At 45.5% G+C, this 18,930-nt stretch overlaps 1 pseudogene; it reads right to left on the bottom strand.

Annotated features, from left to right (window-relative positions):
- Positions 1-16,458: 16,458 nt before the first annotated feature.
- LOC144340181 (uncharacterized) lies at positions 16,459-17,394 on the bottom strand (annotated as a pseudogene).
- Between the last annotated feature and the right edge of the window lie 1,536 nt (positions 17,395-18,930).

The raw sequence follows: 18,930 nt of genomic DNA, 5'->3' as shown, positions 1-18,930 counted from the left end.
AACAGCCAGCTCACTGGTTGGACTGAGAAGAAGCTCCAAACCACTTCCCAAAGTCAAACTTGTACCAAAAAAAGGTCATGGTCACCGTTTGGTGGTCAGCTGCCGGTCTTCTGATCCACTACACTTTTTGAATCCTGGTGAAATCATTACATCTGAGGAGTATGCCAAGTTAATCGATGAGATGCATGGAAAACTGCAGCACCTGGAGCTGGCACTGGTCAACATGAAGGGCCCAATTCTCCACAACGCATGACCACATGTCATACAACCAGGGCTTCAAAAGTTGAATAAACTGGGCTATGAAGTTTTGTCTCATCTGCCATATTCATCTGACCTCTTGCCAAACAACTACCACTTCTTTAAGCATCTTGACAACTTTTTGCAGGTAAAACACTTACACAACCAGCAGGATGAAGAAAATGCTTTCCAAGAGTTCATCGAACCCTGAAAGCAGGGAATAAACAAGTTTATTTCTCATTGGCAAAAATGTGTTCAATGTAATGGTTTCTCTCTTTTTTTCTTTTTTTTTTTAAGACCGAGTCTCACTCTGTCGCCCAGGCCAGAGTGCAAAGGTGCAATCTCGGCTCACTGCAACCTCTGCCTCCTGGGCTCAAGAGATTCTCCTGCCTCAGCCTCTTGAGTAGCTGGGATTACAGGCACATGCTACCACACCCGGCTACTTTTTGTATTTTTAGTAGAGACGGGATTTCACCATGTTGGTCAGGCTGGTCTCAAACTCCTGACCTCGTGATCTGCCCGCCTCAGCCTCCCAAAGTGCTGGGATTACAGGCGTGAGCCACTGTGTCCAGTCCATTGAAATGGGTTCTATTTTGATTAATAAAGATGTGTTGCAGCCTAATTATAAAAATTTAAAATTCACGGTCCAAAACCACAATTACTTTGGCACCAACCTAATAATAGAAGAATTAAAAGAGGCCTTTATATTAGAGAGCCCATGGATGATAAAGTAATAAAGAATATTACAATCTCCATAACCCACAAACTTGGTAACTTAGACCAACTGGATGAATTAAAAGACACAATCTATTAATACTAAAATATAGGAGAAATAGGTCATCTAAATATATTGATATCTATTTTAAAAATGGAATCAATGCCTAATAACCTTACAGAAAACCTATATATTCCAAAAATCTGACATTCTGACATGTTATTCTAACTGGTGGGCTTCAGGGATTTCCATTTTGATAACAACACAGGTGAGTCACACACACTTACTTTTAGTGCTCATTGGTCAGGAAACCTATGTCCACTATAGGATACTGCAGAGCGAAGCATTTTGGAGAATTTAGGCAAGATAATATTATTTTCCGATTTAAGGGAAGACAACCAGTTTTATGTACAGTAATTCCTCATAATATCACAGGGGATACCATATTTAAACTTTGGGGTATCCCCAGGTATAATTCTTATTTGAGCCACATGTGAATTTCAGACCCAGAGGCTGCCCAACTTTGCTGGCTTGCAACAGATGTGGAAGTTAATTCACAACCTACTTTGTGGAGGCATAAAATTCAATGAGCACTCATTTAGCATTTTATTTGAAATATTATTTTTGTAAAGTTTGCATTTCCAATTAGGTGAAATTTTAAACCTGTTTCAGTTCTTATCCACTTTCCCCCACCCCCCCGAGACGGAGTCTTGCCCTGTCACCCAGGCTGGAGTGCAGTGACATGGTCTTGACTCACTTCAACCTCCACTTCCCAGGTTCAAGCAATTCTCCCACCTCAGCCTCCCAAGTAGCTGGGATTACAGGTGCCCACCACCACGCCCGGCTAATTTTTGTATTTTTAGTAGAGATGTGGCTTCCCCACATTGGTCAGGCTGGTCTTGAACTCCTGATCTTGCGATCTGCCCACCTGAGCCTCCCAGAGTATTCAGATTACAGGCCTGAGCCACCGTGCCTGGCCTCTCCATTCTTTTTAGGCAGAGGGGAGCAAGGATTGCTTTAAGTTAGGAGGGACTCCCATGTACCCAACACATTTGTGTAAATTTCTTCCTTCAGAGTTCTTCGAATCAGCATCACCATTGTTAAAGGCCTCCCACATGGTAATAATTGTGCTACAGGGTTTTATGAACATGAAGTTTATGTTTGGCTGAATTAACCTTCTTGCTGTGGCACAAGGGTGGCATAGGTGTTTTTACCAATTATGAAGCGGGTTCACTGTGCAATGGCTACCAACTTTTCTGAGTACAATGAGACCAAACACATTCATACATAAATTCCACGAAGTGAATTTATTACTTACAAATAGCAAACAAAAGACAACAGAAGTCTAGGATTCTATATGAACCACTACCCCAAGATCAGGAAGGCTACCCAGAGCAGATGGATGGAGTTTTGACTGTAAGTGCTTCACTTGCAGTACAACAGAGTGACCCCAGAAAGTAGCCTACCTTGGGTTTTCTCTCACGATGTGGTTTGCTGGACACAAGCGTTAAAGGCCATTCTGTTTCGAGCAGGGACTATAACAGAGCCTGGGCTGTTCTGACCAATGTCACCTGATTATCAGCATATTGCCTTCCCAGCATATCATACAGTTATCTTGAGAACTACCAGTAAGAAAGGAAGGAAAATGGCCCTACACCCTTAAAACTGAAGGATCAGGATATTTGTTGTGACAGAGGCGCAGACAGTAGCAACAGAGTGTTCTTGTGAGCCATCTACTAGTTCTCTTGACCGGAGCATGGCACCTAACTGTCTTTCTCTTTCCTTTCAATGGAAACTGTTTCAGAATATTTTGAATATTTTGAGTTTCTATATCTACAGAGTGGAGGCACATGATCGCTGGCAGTGTAGACTCTCTGCATGGTTACAGGAAAGAGTTCAGGAGCCCATCAATCCATATTGGAGGAGACCACCTAATCCTCCAGAGACTGTCACTCCATCTTCCTGGGGTTAGCTCCACATGCAGTAAGGCCATTATGTCTAAGGCCAGCAAGACTTGCAGTCCGAAGATTCAACTTTTGGCATGCTGATAAGCAGCAGTGATAAGAAAAGCCCACACACTTGCTAGGAATTTTTCAATGAAAGCAGCTGAGACTCTTCTTCATATGCTTCGATAGGGGCTAATATCAAACTCTTTCTTCCCATTTTCTTTACTCATCAGTGACTGAACCATGAGGCACCTTAGATATACACCTCATCAGGAGGGTGTAGGGGACAGCGGTAAGGGGAGCAGCAGCACAAGAAACAAACAAGGCCACTACTTCTCCCTACATAATAACTATTGTCTTGGAGTGTACAATAATTAATAATGTCCACATGGCTGCCCTCAGCATACAGAGATGGTGACCAGAGTAGATGCAGGGACTACAGAGATACAGCCTGATCCTTGCTAATTAGGACTTAAGTGTCAGCTTATGTGCTGCGCTTTTGTGCATTAGTAAGCTAGGGCCTCAAAACTGCCTGCTGAGCACAGGCCAAATGTCATGCTGGGGTGTAATTAAACATTCATGTCTAGGAGATGAGAGCATTTTAGTGTGGGAGAAGATGACAACACCTGAAGACCACAAAATGCTGTGCGGACCAAAGGGAAGGCCCATCGTCAGCTCACGGTCTGACTCAGGTGACTGCTGATGTGTTACGGAACTGTCAGCCGACAGCAGGTAGGTCAAGTTGAGCAGGTGTCCTGCATAAGGGCTGGTCCATTTCGTTTGTGTTGCCAATTGTTTCAATAGCGTCTCATGCACCCCACTGGTGAGGAAGGAATGAGCACCCTACGTTTACTGGCACCGTTAAACACATAACATCTATTACTGAACAGATAAGCCAGACATCAGTTATTAATTACATTTAGGAGGATGGTGTAAGCTCCCACAGGCCCAAACAGGGATTAACTTAGGAACAGAGAGTGGTATAGCATGAAAAAAGTGAGGATGTTCCTTTTTTTTTTTTTTTTTTTTTTGAGACAGAATCTCTCTCTGTCACCCTTGCTGGAGCGCAGTGGTGTGATCTCAGCTCACTGCAAGCTCCGTCTCCCGGGTTTACGCCATTCTCCTGCCTCAACCTCTCTAGAAGCTGGGACTACAGGCACACACCACCACACATGGCTAATTTTTTGTATTTTTAGTAGAGACGGGGTTTCACTGTGTTAGCCAGGATGGTCTTGATCTCCTGATCTCATGATTCACTGGCCTCGGCCTCCCTAAGTGCTGGGATTACAGGTGTGATCCATTGCACTCGGCCGAGGATGTTCCTTTGTTCATACAGGAGTATGTGATTGGTTTGTCTATTGGCTGGTAGAGAACTGAATCATGTCACACTGACTGGTAAGACTGTAATACTCTAAAATACAATATATAAACTATCATATCATAATGGTGCAATACTATCTACTACAATAAGAAAGGCATCGATGAAAAGCCCAACGCTATCATATGTGACTGAGAGATTGAATGCTTCCTCCCTCAGATTGGTTACAACATATTGTCCCATCACAGTCCTCTCTCCTTCATTCAAAGTGAATGATCCAAATAATAGACAGAAATAATAAAGAATAAAGGGCAACAAATGCAAAGAACTCACGAGATGATACTCTATGGTAAAATTTCTTTACTTAGGAATTAATACCAACTCATTATTAGCAAAAAATAAACATCTTTACATCAAGAGTAGTTTTTCCTTTAATAAAGAAAGGTGGAATGTGTATAATGAACAAGGGATAATCGAAATTTGCCAAATGAGGCTAGTAAGACAATGCCAAAAATTCACAATCATTATTCACTTGTCCATTAATCACAGGACAACACACACAAATGAAACTTACCTGACCGGGTGCAGTGGCTCATGTCTGTAATCCCAGCACGTTGGGAGGCCAAAGTGGGCAAATCATGAGGCCAGGAGTTCAAGACCAGCCTAGCCAACATGGTGAAACCCTGTCTCTACTAAAAATACAAAGAATTAGCTGGACGTAGTGGCGGGAACCTGTAGTCCCAGCTACTCGGGAGGCTGAGGCAGGAGAATCACTTAAACCCAGGAGGCGGAGGTTGCAGTGAGCCGAGATTCACCACTGCACTCCAGCCTGGGCCCAACAGAGTGAGACTCCATCTCCAAAAAAGATAATAATGAAATTAAAAAATTAAACTTACCTTCATATTAGAAAACATTAAAATTCAACCGTGAATCCAGCACATTATCAAATGAATAGACAAAAATTCTACCAACAAACTTAATATCATTATCTATGAAACTCAAGTACTACTGCTTAAAGAGCATTTACAGAACTCTCACCTCAAGCTTTCCCTGCAAAACAAGATGAAATGCCTACTCAAGACTCTTTAAGAATGAGGCACTGATAAAAACAATATACTTGTAACTTGTGTAACATTTCATACATTTTTTCAAACACTGCACCATAATTAATTTACATCAGGCTTTCCAAATTAGAAAAGCTTCACTTATAGAACTTCTTTCCCATGGGAGTTTTCACATGACTTTTCAAGTAAATGTGAAAACTGAAAATATTGTTGCAGTTTCTAAACTATTAGAGTTTTAATCCTGTGTACATTCTTGTATTTACAAGGTCCAGCCAGCTACAGTGTGCATTTTCATATGTCCTTGAGTGGGCATGAGAGAAATGAAACATTCCCACATTCTGGACATTCATAGGGTTTTTCTCAGGAATGAGCTGATGTCTTCAAATGGAACTAAAACAACTGAAGGCCTTACCACAAATTTAGATTCAAAAGGCTTTTCTCTACTCTGAGTCCTCCCAAATCTTCAAAAACAGGAAAATCTGAAGGCTTGACCACATTTCCTACATTCTTAAGGTTTCTGTGCAATGTGAGCCTTTTCATGTTTATGAGGGAATGGGAAAGAGTATATGTTTTACCACATTTTTTACATTCAAGGGTCTTTATTTATTTATTTAGTTAGTTAGTTATTTTCTCTAATTTTGAGATGGAGTCTCACTCTGCCACCAGGCTGCAGCACAGTGGCACAATCTCGGCTCCCTGCAACCTCCCCCTCCTGGGTTCAAGCTATTCTCCTGTCTCAGCCTCCTGAGTAGCTGGGATTACAACCATATGCTACCACACCCAGCTAATTTTTGTATTTTTAGTAGAGACGGGGTTTCACCATGTTGGCCAGGATGGTCTCGATCTCCTGACCTCGTGATCTGCATGCACAGGGCTTTCCCCCAACACCCCATGGCTTTTTATGTCCTTGAAAAAGAACTAAGACAACTGAAATGTGCCACCATGCCCAGTTAATTATTATTATTATTTTTTTTTTTTTTTGAGATGGAGTCTTGCTCTGTCACCCAGGCTGGCATGCAGTGGTGCGATCTCGGCTCACTGCAAGCTCCGCCTCCCAGGTTCACACCCTTCTCCTGTCTCAACCTCCTGAGTAGCTGGCTTGAGCCAGCATGCCCGACATTATTTTATTTTTTCTAGAGACAGGGTTTCACCATGTTGCCCAGGTTGTTTCACATTGTTTTAATCCGGGCTGGTTATGAACTCCTGGGCTCAAGCAATACACACACCTTGGCCTCCCAAAGTGCTGGGATTATAGGCTGAGTCACTACACCCAGCCTCTATATCATGACTTCTTTCATAGCGAGTAAGATGGCTGGAACGAATGTAGGCTTTACCGCATCTCTTACATTCATAGGGTTTTTCTCCAGTATGAATTCTTTCGTGGAGGTGAAGGGAACTGAGACGACTGAAGGCTTGGTCACATTGTTTACATTCATAGGCTTTCTCTCCAGTATGAGTACTTCTATGGTTACAAAGGGAACTCAAATGACTAAAGGCTTTGCCACATTGTTTACCTTCAAAGGGTCTCTCTCCAGTATGAATGCTTCCATGGTAACGAAAGGAAGTGGAACAGCTGAAGGCTTTATCACATTTGGTAGATGTATAGGGTCTTTCTCCAGCGTGAGTCCTTTCACGCATCTTAAAATAACAAGAAAATCTGAATGCTTTCCCACATTCCTTACATTCCTAGGGTTTCTCTCCAGTGTCAGTTCGTTCATGTATTACACAACAACCGGAAACAGTGAACGCTTTACCACACTGTTTACATTTATAGGGTTTTTCTCCTGTGTGAGTTCTCTGATGTCTTTCAAATGAATTGAGAAAATAAAACACTTTCCCATATATCGTACATTTATAACTGGATTTCCACTGTGCATTATCATGTGTCTTCTAACACCTGGAACAGAAACGAAGAATTTCCCACATTGTTCACATTTATATTGCTTCTCTCCATATAGTTTGTATCCTGAGTGAGCCAGGATATGCCTATTAAGGAGGGAATGATGTACAAAGACTTTTCCACAAACACTGCATTCACATTTTTTTTAATCCAGTAGAAATGTTCTCATTCAGATCAAGATTTGGAACTTGGCTGACAAGTTGTCCATACTGTCTACCTTCTTTGCTTTCACACAGTCTCTGTATCACATGATTTCTGTAAAAAATATGAAAAGCACATTATTATTGGTTGGTTTAATAACTTTCTACTTATTAATAGGTCTTGGGCTTACACTGCTCCCAATATCAAGGAAAATGCATTGTTATTATTATATTTTTTTGCCATGATTGAATTATTTGAAAGTAAATGGGTTACTATTGAAAACACAGCTACCACCTGCATGGCTATGACCAAATTAGTAACATTCATATACACATTTTTGTAGTGCTACTTTCAAGTAAACTGTTTTCCAAACACTGACTGCTACACTGAAGTATATTACATTTTGGGTGAAATTTTTCTAAAAAAAAATAAATTTCAAGTGACTCTTATTTGTTTTGGTTGCTTGTTTCTAAGTTCATGACAAGCTAAGATTCCTTCAGAGGACTTTATTTCCTCTTCTCAGTGCAAATTATTTTATCTCTTTCCCAGGTTTTTCAAAGTGATCTTCAATATTCTGGTCTTTCCATTTGTTTCCTAAAATGCAGACCCACAAAATTATCATGAATTATTACAAACTACAGAAACATTACTAGATTTCATGTTCATTGTACACAGTGCCCATGCCTGATTTCTTCACCAAATCATTCCCTTGCCACATTCCAAATCACAAATAGCACTGATGATAGGGAAATACTTCTGTAATTAAGTGAAATGTGTTGTCATTCTTACCTACAGAAGCCAGGTTCCTGCAGGTTTCCTGCATCACTTCTCTGTAGAGGTTCTTTGAGAAGAATCTATCAAAATCCATTCCTCCTGGGTAAAGTTCAGAGCCACATCCTCAAAAGCCATGGAGTCCTAGAACATTCCACACTTGTGGATAGAAGGACGGGTGAGACTGACAGCACTGGGAATCTATACTCAATCCAAAAGCTGTTTACATAATTCTAAAATTTCCAAGCATTTATTCTGTGACTTGATTGTCACAACTCTTACTCTGTTCACACATACTCCCTCCCACACAGCAGTACTATTGCTAGAATTGAACTATTCAAAAAGGCAACAGCAAAGTAGAAACACCCATCTCATTAGAGAATCCAGGGAGTAAGATGTGCTGCTGGGAGTTACCTTTTAACTTCACTTTGTACATTTCTAGTATCTGTCATAATAAAGTCCTACCTGATGTGCATAAGGGAGTTAATATTATCAGTCCTGAGACTACTTATTCTTAAAAATGCCTGCTCACAAAATTCCATCTTTGTTTGTATTGGTAACTTACATTTTGAAAGGGATTCCACCAACCCAAGTAATAAGAATGACTCACTGCATTTAAATGGCTTATGTAATATATTTACCAAAACTTTTTCTGCCGAAGGTCTATTATTTTCACTACAGTGGTGCTTAGGAAACCAGACACCAAAACACAGTCTGAACACTAAGTGTTCAATGAGTTTCCCTGGTAGACAATATTTTATACGTGCTGTCACTTATTAACTGGGGAGTTGAGCCCATTCCATGTGATTATACCAAGAGAGAGTAGGGTTATTAAATTTAATTGAGTAGTAAATAAAACCAATAATTGATATTTAACAATACTAATACAATAATTTTTAAAATTTCTATTGCACAATGTCAAGGCATTTTAAAATGACATTAATGTCACCACTTCCAGATGCTATTCCTATGAAATCACATAAATTCCCAAATCAGGTTGTTTTTAGGCAGGAAAAATTACTTTTTCATGCGTAGTAAAAATGACAAATGACTAATGTTTTTTCGTCATCTAAAAAAAGAGTGATGGCTTGTCTAACATACTTCTAAGATTTTCAAACGAAAATACTAAGGACAGCTCAGTATTAGCAGAGAGATGAGCAAGCAGACCAACGGGAAGAAAAGTCTTAATGACCCAGCATTTATGTGGAAAGTTGACGAATGATAGAGTAGGCACCGTAGAATAGAAAAAGAAATCACATGCACTTTAAAATATGAGGCAAACCAGGCTGGCGTCTACTTGGGAAAATACATTGCATTCTTCTCTATTCCATGAACCATAATCAACGTATTATATATTCAAATACGAAAGATAAAACCAGAACACTTTCAGAAGTCACAGGAAGATTTTTTTTTTTTTTACGAAGGATTAGACAGAATTTCTTTTATGTAAGAAAACAGTAATAAAGGAACAGACAAACTCAAACATGTTAAAATTTAGGGAATTAAAAGAAAATAGAGTGGGCCGGGTGTGCTGGCCCACGCCTGTAATCCCAGCACCTTGGAGGCTGAGGCGGGCAATCACCTGATGTCAGGAGGTTGAGACCAGCCTGGCCAACATGGCAAAACCCCGCCTTTTTGCTGTTTGTTTGTTTGTTTGTTTTTTGAGATGGAGTCTTGCATTGTCGCTTGGGCTGGGATGCAGTGGCAAGATGTTGGCTCACTGCAAACTTCACCTCCCGGGTTCAAGCAATTCTCTTGCCTCAGCCTCCCGAGTAGCTAGGATTACAAGTGCCTGCCACCAGACTCAGCTAATTTTTTTGTATTTGTGGTAGAGACAGTTTTTCACCATGTTGGCCAGGCTGCTCTGGAACTCCTGACCTCGTGATCCGCCCACATTGGCCTCCCAAAGTGCTGGGATTACAGGCATAAGCCACCGCGCCAGGCCTAAAACCCTATGTTTACTAAAAATACAAAAACTAGATATGTGTGATGGTGGGTGCCTATAATCCCACTCGGGAGGCTGACACGGAAGAATCACTTGAACCCGGGAGGCAGAGGTTGCAGTAAGTAGAGATGGTGCCACTGCACTCCAGCCGGGCTACAAAGCAAGACAGTATCTCCAAAAAAACCATAAAACAACACCAAAAAACCCCTCAGATATCCAGATAAGAGGATACAGATGTGTCCACTGTCATAAATTCTTCACCATGCTACAAGAGGGAAACTGACATTTTGGTGAATCTTTGTAAATCATCAATTTATCTATCACACTTTTATTTCACTAGTAGCATTGACAAAGCTGAGTGTTACAATTCCATTTGACATTACCCTTGAAAAGAACAGACCTTTAAAACTTACTACACTCACTCTGGGGAAGAAAGAAATATGAACTTTCAGCAAATAAAATATGTCATTTTACCTTGCTACTTTAGAAATAGTACCTTTATCTTTCAAGCTGTACTGACAACATGTATCTTACAGTCAATGAAAAACTGAAACTCAAATAAGCGGACAAGCCTTATCAAGGTAACAAACTCAGGGAGAGGCAGTGCTGACTCCAACACAGACCTTTCTAAGTGTCACGGCAGGCCCTTCTATCCCTCGGGACACCCATCCTGTTCAGTAAAGTCCTCAGTGACCACCTAGGAGGCACTGGCACTGCTCTTTGTCCTCCTGTGTGCCTTCAGTGCATTTTCATATTCAGGTTCTTGCATATCCTCTCTGGGGTGGGTTTTCCTTGTCCTTTGGGACAGTTTTTCTCTCTTCACAAGTCTGAGACAATCTAGAGAGCAGAAATCGTTTCTGCCTTTTCCTCTCAATATCAGCATCCCATTTGCAGACCGTCAATGTGTGTCCGAGGAATAAAAGCTCCGGCTGGAGGAACAGTTTTTTTTTTTTGTTTGTTTGTTTTTGTTTTTTTTTTTTTTTTTTTTTGAGACGGAGTCTCGCTCTGTCGCCCAGGCTGGAGCGCAGTGGCCGGATCTCAGCTCACTGCAAGCTCCGCCTCCCGGGTTTACGCCATTCTCCTGCCTCAGCCTCCCGAGTAGCTGGGACTACAGGCGCCCGCCACCTCGCCCGGCTAGGTTTTTTTTTTGTATATTTTTAGTAGAGACGGGGTTTCACCGGGTTAGCCAGGATGGTTTCGATCTCCTGACTTCGTGATCCGCCCGTCTCAGCCTCCCAAAGTGCTGGGATTACAGGCTTGAGCCACCGTGCCCGGCCTGGAGGAACAGTTTTAATGACATATCTTTAAAGACATTACGTTGTATTGTCCATTCATTTTAATGTCCTAAAATTTTAATAACTCTAAGGGGTCACCATTTTAGATGAAACTATACCAGGAGATTCCTCTAAGGCCAGGAGCATCCAACTGCTCCCCTGAGAGACTCTACTCCCTACCTCAGGCTGTCGTTGGCGATGAGATGACCCCGGGGCTGATACTCACTAGACCCTCCAATAGACATGGCCACTGTGGTATCCTGGGTCATCCCCAGACAGTTCTAAAATGCCAGGACTAGGAAAAGACAGGAGGGTGGCTGAGGACACAGCACCCTGTAAAGTTTTCACGTGGTGACCTCAACCTAAAGACATTTTGGTAATATGTACACTTAGGAAAGATGAAAAGAAGAGAGGCACAATGATTTTTTTTTTTTACAGTAGAGTGTCAGATGATTTCTTCTCCACTTTCCTCTCATGTAAAATGTTTGGAAACAGAAAAATATTTTGGCCAAGGTGGCTCACGCATGTATTCCCAGCACTTTAGGAGGCCGAGGTGGGCGATCAGTTAAGGTCAGGAGTTCAAAACCAACCTAACCAACATGGCAAAACCCTGTCTCTACTAAAAAAAAAAAAAAAAATAGCTGGACGTGGTGGTGGACGCTTATAAGCCCAGCTACTTGGGAGGCTGAGGCAGGAGAATTGCCTGAACCCAGGAGTCAGAGGTTGCAGTGAGCTGAGACTGCACCATTGCACTCCAGCCTGGCGACAGGGCGAGACTCTGTCTCAACAACAACAAATTAATATATATATAATATAAAATACACATTTAAAATTACTACCTGTAGATAGTATTTGAAGTCATTGGACTGACTGAAGGTAGAAACAAGAGAAGGCAAGGAAAGTTTTTATATTTATATTTATATATAATTATATAAAATTAATATACATAATTATAATATATAAATGTATCATATAGGCTGTGCACCGTGGCTTACACCTGTAATCCCAGCAATTTGGGAGGCCAAGGTGGGCAGATCACCTGAGGTCAGGAGTTCGAGACTAGCCTGACCAACATGGAGAAATCCCATCTCTACTAAAGATACAAAAATTAGCCAGGCGTGGTGGTGCATGTCTGTAATCCCAGCTACTCAGGAGACTGAAGCAGGAAAATCACTTGAACCCAGGAGGTGGAGGTTGCGGTGAGCCCAGATTGTGTCATTGCACTCCAGCCTGGGTGACAAGGGTTAAACTCCATCACAAAATAAATAAATAAATAAATAAAACAAGAAATATATATTTATATCTAAATATATAATTATTATACTTAAATGTGTATATACATACATTTATTATAAATTTATTAACATATGAAATATATTTATTTCTGAGACAGGGTCTGGCTCTGTTACCCAGGCTGGAGTGCAGTGGCACTATCATAGCTCATTGGGGCCTTGAACAGGTGGCTCAAGCGATCCTCCCATCTCAGCCTCCTGAGTGGCTAGGATTGCATGCACACACCACCATGCATAGCTAATTTTAAAATTTTTTGTAGAGACAGGGTCTTCCTTTTTTGCCTAAGCTGGTATTGAACTCCTAGGCTCAAGTGATCTTCCTGCCTCAGGCTTCCAATGTGTTAGACGTGGGCCACTGCATCTGGTCTAATGCATTTTTTAATTTGCGAGTTTATATTATTTAATATTTTGAAGTACTGAATGTGTTGAACAACCAAGTTGCAGAATTCCCGAACAATGGACGGTCAGCTGTCATGTCCTGGTTCAAATCCTCCCAGCACACCAAGGCTAGAAACCTTTCAGCCAACTTCCACTTATATCTCCCGGGGCAGGACAATGTCACTTGGCCAATCTCCACTAAGAGGGACTCTGGAAAGGCAAGAAACTATTCTGTTCTCTATAATGGAACGTGACCAGGGAGGAGGCAGTTGGGAGGGCCAGCTGGGCCCTCCAACCAGCAGCATCCACCATCGACCAACTGCCCTAGAGCTACACCGTGCTGGGCATTTAGGGCACTGTTATGAGCAAGAGTTCCCATTTTTCTTCTCATGGGACCTTCATGCTAGTGGCAAGAGACTTTTTTTTTCTTTTATTTTTTGAGACAGAGTTTTGTTCTTGTCACTCAGGCTGGAGTGCAATGGTGTCATCTCGGCTCACTGCAACCTCTGCCTCCTGGATTCAAGCAATTCTCCTGCCTCAGCCTTCTGAGTAGCTGGGATTACAGGACTGCACCACCACATCTAGCTAATTTTTGTATTTTTAGTAGAGATGGGGTTTCACCATGTTGGCCAGGCTGGTCTGGAACTCCTGAGCCACTGCACCCAGTCAAGAGGGAGATTTTAAATCAATAAGTAGAATTGTGATGAATGTCGGAAAGAAGAATGTGTGTGATGGGGAGGGGACCTAAGTTATTGTCTCATATTTTAACACTTTCATAGGCAATAACTAAAAACTTAGAAGCTTAAAGTAACAAACACCTTTAAGCCAATTTTGGCAAGCTAGGAGTTGAGCACATTTTAGCAGGTCCTGTGCTTGGGATCTCATGCTAAGCAGCTGGGCTGCATCCTCATCTGAGGCTCCACCAGGGCAGAATACATTTCCAGGTCCGCCGAGGTTATTGGCAGAATTCATTTGCTTGGACCCGCTTGGCAAGGGCCCAGCTTTTTGCTTCCTTGCCTACGGGGCTCCTACAAAGGTCCTTTCTCAGCAGAGCATCTCCCTCCTGGAGCGCCTGCAGGCGGAACCTTTCTCTCTAGTGTGCGAAGGTGATGCACTGTGACAGTGACATCCCATTGCTTTTGCCAGGCTCTATGGGTTAGAAGCCAGTCACCGGTTTTGCTCGTACCCAAGGTCAGGAAGACTATGCAAGGGCATAGGTCATTGGGGGGTCAGTCACTTTAGGGTGTGGCTGCCACCACTGAACTCGGTGAGACTTTAAGGGCTGGTAGGAGCTGGCCAGGTACAGGGGTGAGGGTGTGTCAGGCAGGGGTGAGGGCATGGAGGGGGATGCAGAGGCCTGCACCCTGGAATGTCCTTTCACTCCCTGAGGTTTTGTTCTCCTTATCCCTGAGTACATCCCAGAACACGGTGGGGCCCTAGCAGGGGAGAGGTAGGGAAGCCTGTGTTGTTCATCTGGGGACCTTGTTAGGCAAATCAGATTAGGGGCCAGGCTTTCAGTGGTGGGTGTGAGCGTGGGAGTGATGAGTGTGCAGGTGTGTGTGGGAAGAGCGATGGGGATGGGGTCAGCCCCAGCCACCATGAAGACCTTAACCGTGCATCCACCCATCCCAGCAGCGTCCCTGAGTGAATGCCTTCAGGGTGCAGGTCCTGTTTTACACATGGAAGTGAATCAGAATGGGACACTCCCTTGCCTTAGAGAGGTCACACTTCTTCTCCTTCTTCTTCTTCTTCTTTTTTTTTTTTTAAATTTGTGACCGATTCTCTGTTGCCCAGGCTGGAGTGCAGTGGTGTGACCTTGGCTCACTGCCACCTCTGCCTCCCAGGTTGAAGCAATTTTCCTGCCTCAGCCTCCTGGGTAGGGTAGCTGGGATGATAGGCACGCATTACCATGCCTGGCTAATTGTTGTATTTTAGTTTCCATATTGGCCAGGCTGGTCCCAGTCTCCTGGCCTCAAGCGATCTGCCCACCACAGTCTCCCAAAGTGCTGTGACTACAGGTGTAAGCCACCACATCGGGCGAGAGGTCACACTTCATGTCAAGTGGGAGGCAGCCACTCAGACAGCACCCCAGCTGGCGCTGGGAGTGAGGGTTGCTCAGCGTCCTAGGAAGGCAGAGGGCTGCATGAGAGGTTCGGGGAGGAAGGACTGGAGGAGGATTTGAGATTTTCACCTGAGCAGCTGGGTGGATGGAGGGGCTGTTTACAGAGAATCACAAGAATGTGGATGAGCAGGTTAGGGCATTAAGAAACCACTCTGTTTTGGCCGCGGACAATTTGAGATGTTTCCCTGTGTCCAGCTGGGGCTTTGGGAAAGGTCAGGGCTGGGCATCTGACTGGGATGGATGTCTCTGGCAGGCAGCAGAGCATGTGGATGGTTTGTGAAGCCCGCAAGGGCATGACATTTCCTGTGGCAGTGCCCACTGCAAATGGAAGGGCATTTGGCCTGAGTCCAGACATATACAAGTTGGGCAGAGAAGGGGGTGGGTCCTCGGAACCCACCGAGGAGCAGCTCTGGAAGTACAGGGAAACCAATGTGTGGGGGCACATGAAACAGGAAGCTCAAATAAGATGAGGAAAGACGTTTTAAAGACGATCAGGGCTGGAGACAGTGGTTCATGCCTGTAATCCCAACACTTTGGGAGGCTGAGATGAGAGGATAGCTTGAGGCCAGAAGGTTGAAACCAGCCTGAGCAACATAGGGAGACCCTATTTCTATAAATAAATAAACACCATTGGTACTTGGCATTTCAGGCGGGGAACAGTAAACACATGAAAGCTATGAGGCAGGAAAGGGAAGTGATTAGTGCTTGCTCCTGGTTCCTTTATCAGACCTTAAAGAGATGCAGAGACATTTCAGATACTCCTTGGCCGAGCTCCTTCAGGGAAGGCCTAAGTTCGCTTCTACTTCCCATCTATTAATTTTTTTTTTTTTTTTTTTTGAGACAGAGTCTCACTCTGTCGCCCAGGCCAGAGCGCATGCAGTTGGCACCATCTCAGCTCACTGCAACCTCCAGCTCCCGGGTTCAAACGATTATCTTGCCTCAGTCTTCCCGGTAGCTGGGACAACGGGTACGCGCCACTACGATCGGCTAAGTTTTTGTGTTTTTAGCAGAGATGGGGTTTCATCTTGTTGGTCAGGCTGGTTTCGAACTCCTGGCCTCAAGTGATCCACCTGCCTCGGCCCCACAAAGTGCTGGATTACAGTGCTGGGATTACAGGCCCTACTTCACTCCTAACGCCCACCATACCTGCTTCCAACTGTTTGCTGAATGACAAGGTGAACGAGTGAATGGGACTACATGACTTCGGGCAGCAGGCAATCCTATTCCTTGGACCTCAGTTTCACTTTTTGTAAAGCAAGCCTTTCTCTCGCTCTCTGCCCTAAAAGCCTGAGTTCTGGGCTTGAGATGAGCGCGTCCTGTAGAGCAGACTCCAGGTGGACGTTGAGCTGGGTCTTCTAGGAGGCCAGGATCCTACCAGCTCTTGGGTCCGGTGCTCCCGCGGGACCCTGCACGCCCAGTCCCAGCGCCGCCCCGCCCAACCTCCATTTGTTCCCCCAGGCCCCGCCCTCTCCACACGGCTCGCTCCCCATTGACCGGGGGGCGGGCCCTTGGCGCCCGGCTCCGCTGGGGACGGGGCGGCGGGAGGCGGGCGGGTCCGTGTGCACCTGCACGGTGTGTGTCCCGGCCGCAGCCCCGCGCCAGCTGCAGCTCCTTGATCCGAGCCGGATCCTGAGCGGGGAACACGGGCTGAAGCGGCGGCGGCGGCCCCGCCCCGGGGCTCCATTGTTGAGGCTGCCGCAGCTCTGTCGGCTGCTCAGCTGCGCTCCAGTCGGCCCAGGCGCCGCGGCGAGGAGCGAGCGCTGCCAGGCGGCGGCCTGAGGTGAGACGGCGCGACGGGCAACGGGGTCTCCAGAGCGAGCGGGGTCTCTGCCCCGGGCGTGGCAGCTCCGAGCTGGGCTCCTCAGGGTCCGAGGTCGGGATCCGGGGTCCTTGCTCCTGGACTTTGTCTCGGCCTCGGGTGGCACCGGGGGCTTCGCGCCTGCTACCATACCGCATGGGCCTGCACGGGGATCCTGGTCGCCCTGCGGGTGGCGGCAGGTCCCCACTGCTCCCCGGCTCCCCGCGTCTGCCGCGGAGTGCACTGCATGGACCCGGGCGCTGGCTTCTGCCCGGTCCTCCGAGGCGTGGCTGGTCCCCGCGTGCGGTAGAGGGGGCCCTGCGAGGACCCACTCGTGGGGCGGGGTCCGGGTCACCGCGAGTGGGAGACTCCGCCGCCCTCCCCGACCTCCCTCGCAGCGAGACTGCTTCGCTAGACTCACCGAGGGGACTGCGCGGACCCTCGGACGAGGGAGTCCGTGACTCTGGGTGGGGACTCTTTCCCGGCCCCGCATGACGGCTTCCTGAGTGTTTTGTCACCTATATAGGTGGCTTCGTGGACCCACGCGCTTGGGTCCTGGCCGCCCTGCTAGTGGGGCTGTGCGCTGCCCCGTGGATCCTCTGGGTCGACTCCGCCTGGGACGCGCGTGTAGTGGGGGTCCGTGCGCGAGGGTCGCGGTTGGTGGGGGCGCGCTGCCCCCGCCCCATGGTTTATCCTCTCACTTGCCCGGCGGGAGGAAGCGAGAGGCGCGGGCCCGGAGCTGTCGCACAGCGGCCGCACGGACCTCTGCCCTGGCCGGCGGGTCCAGGGGGGCGAGGGGCTATCACTGCGCGTCCCACCGCCGCACTTCCTGCTCTGGCCCCGGGCTGGGTTCTGATTGGAGGGAGCAGGGCCCTTCTGCCTGGCGTTTCTTGATTTCTTCCGTTAGTAATGGGAAGAAAAAAAAAATCTGGAAAGGTAGATTGAACTTTGTAACTCTCGGCGCTTGGAGAGTGGAAGAAACTCTCCCAAAAATTTGGCGGGCTGGAAAATGCGTTTCAAGCAGGAGCATCCACACCCACGGAATGAAGCCAAGGCAGTTACAGTTAGAAGTCAGATTTATGAGGGGAGAGCAAGGGTGAGGTCTGTGGGTGGGGAGACTCCGACCTCAGCTTGATGAGAAGACCTGATGCTGCCCCTCAGACGCGTATTTCTCAGCCACCAGAGAAAGTGGAATCACTCCTTAGTGAATGCTTTCATCAAACTTTTGAAAAACCTGTAATGTCCCAGGAAGGAAAATCGAACTGGACAGTTTTCCCCTTTTAAGACTGTTAAACGTCCCGGAGACAAACAGCAGAAGACTCAAGGAGTCCAAATACTCAACCTGAAGTTCTTTCTGAACAAGAGATGGTGTATAAGTAACAGGCATACGAGACAAAACTGAACTAATCACCGCAGCTGATGCTCCTAGCCCTGTAGCGTGTCATGCAGGCCCTTTTGCCTTCTCTGCCCTCCGCTGTCCCAGACCCCAAAGCTACAGCGCACCTCCAGTCATCAGCTCCTGCCGACCCATTGTTATGAACTCTGTTTCGGTGGCTCCTTTCTCTCTGAAGTTTTGCTTGTTCTCCTGAAGTCCTGGTCTTTAAGAGCTTATGATCTGCAGGGACAGATTAACTTTGGGCAGTACATAGTTAACTGTAGCACAGCTTGAAAAATGCTCTGATAGAGGTGGGCAGGCAGTTTGTACATGCGGGTAAATGCGAGGTCCTTTTTCAAAACCATGAATCCAAGTATTCATACTATTTTAAATCTGCAATTCTTTGACTGTCCGGAGGGTTTTTAGATTAATTTTTTTTTCTATTACTTCCTAATGTTTGTTTCATGGTTCAGAGTAATTGATTAAAACTTTCCAGGTCGGCCAGGCGCGGTGGCTCATGCCTGTAATCCGAGGACTTTGGGAGGTCTAGGCAGGCTGATCACTTGAGGTCAGGAGTTCGAGAGCAACCTGGCCAACATGATGAAACCCTATCTCTACTAAAAATCCAAAAATTGATTCGGCGTGGTGGTGGGT

Source organism: Macaca mulatta, chromosome 3, assembly GCF_049350105.2.
Source record: "Macaca mulatta isolate MMU2019108-1 chromosome 3, T2T-MMU8v2.0, whole genome shotgun sequence".
NCBI lineage: Eukaryota > Metazoa > Chordata > Mammalia > Primates > Cercopithecidae > Macaca > Macaca mulatta.
The sequence above is the reverse complement of the archived record's forward strand: the minus strand, read 5'-3'. Positions and strand labels throughout refer to the sequence as shown.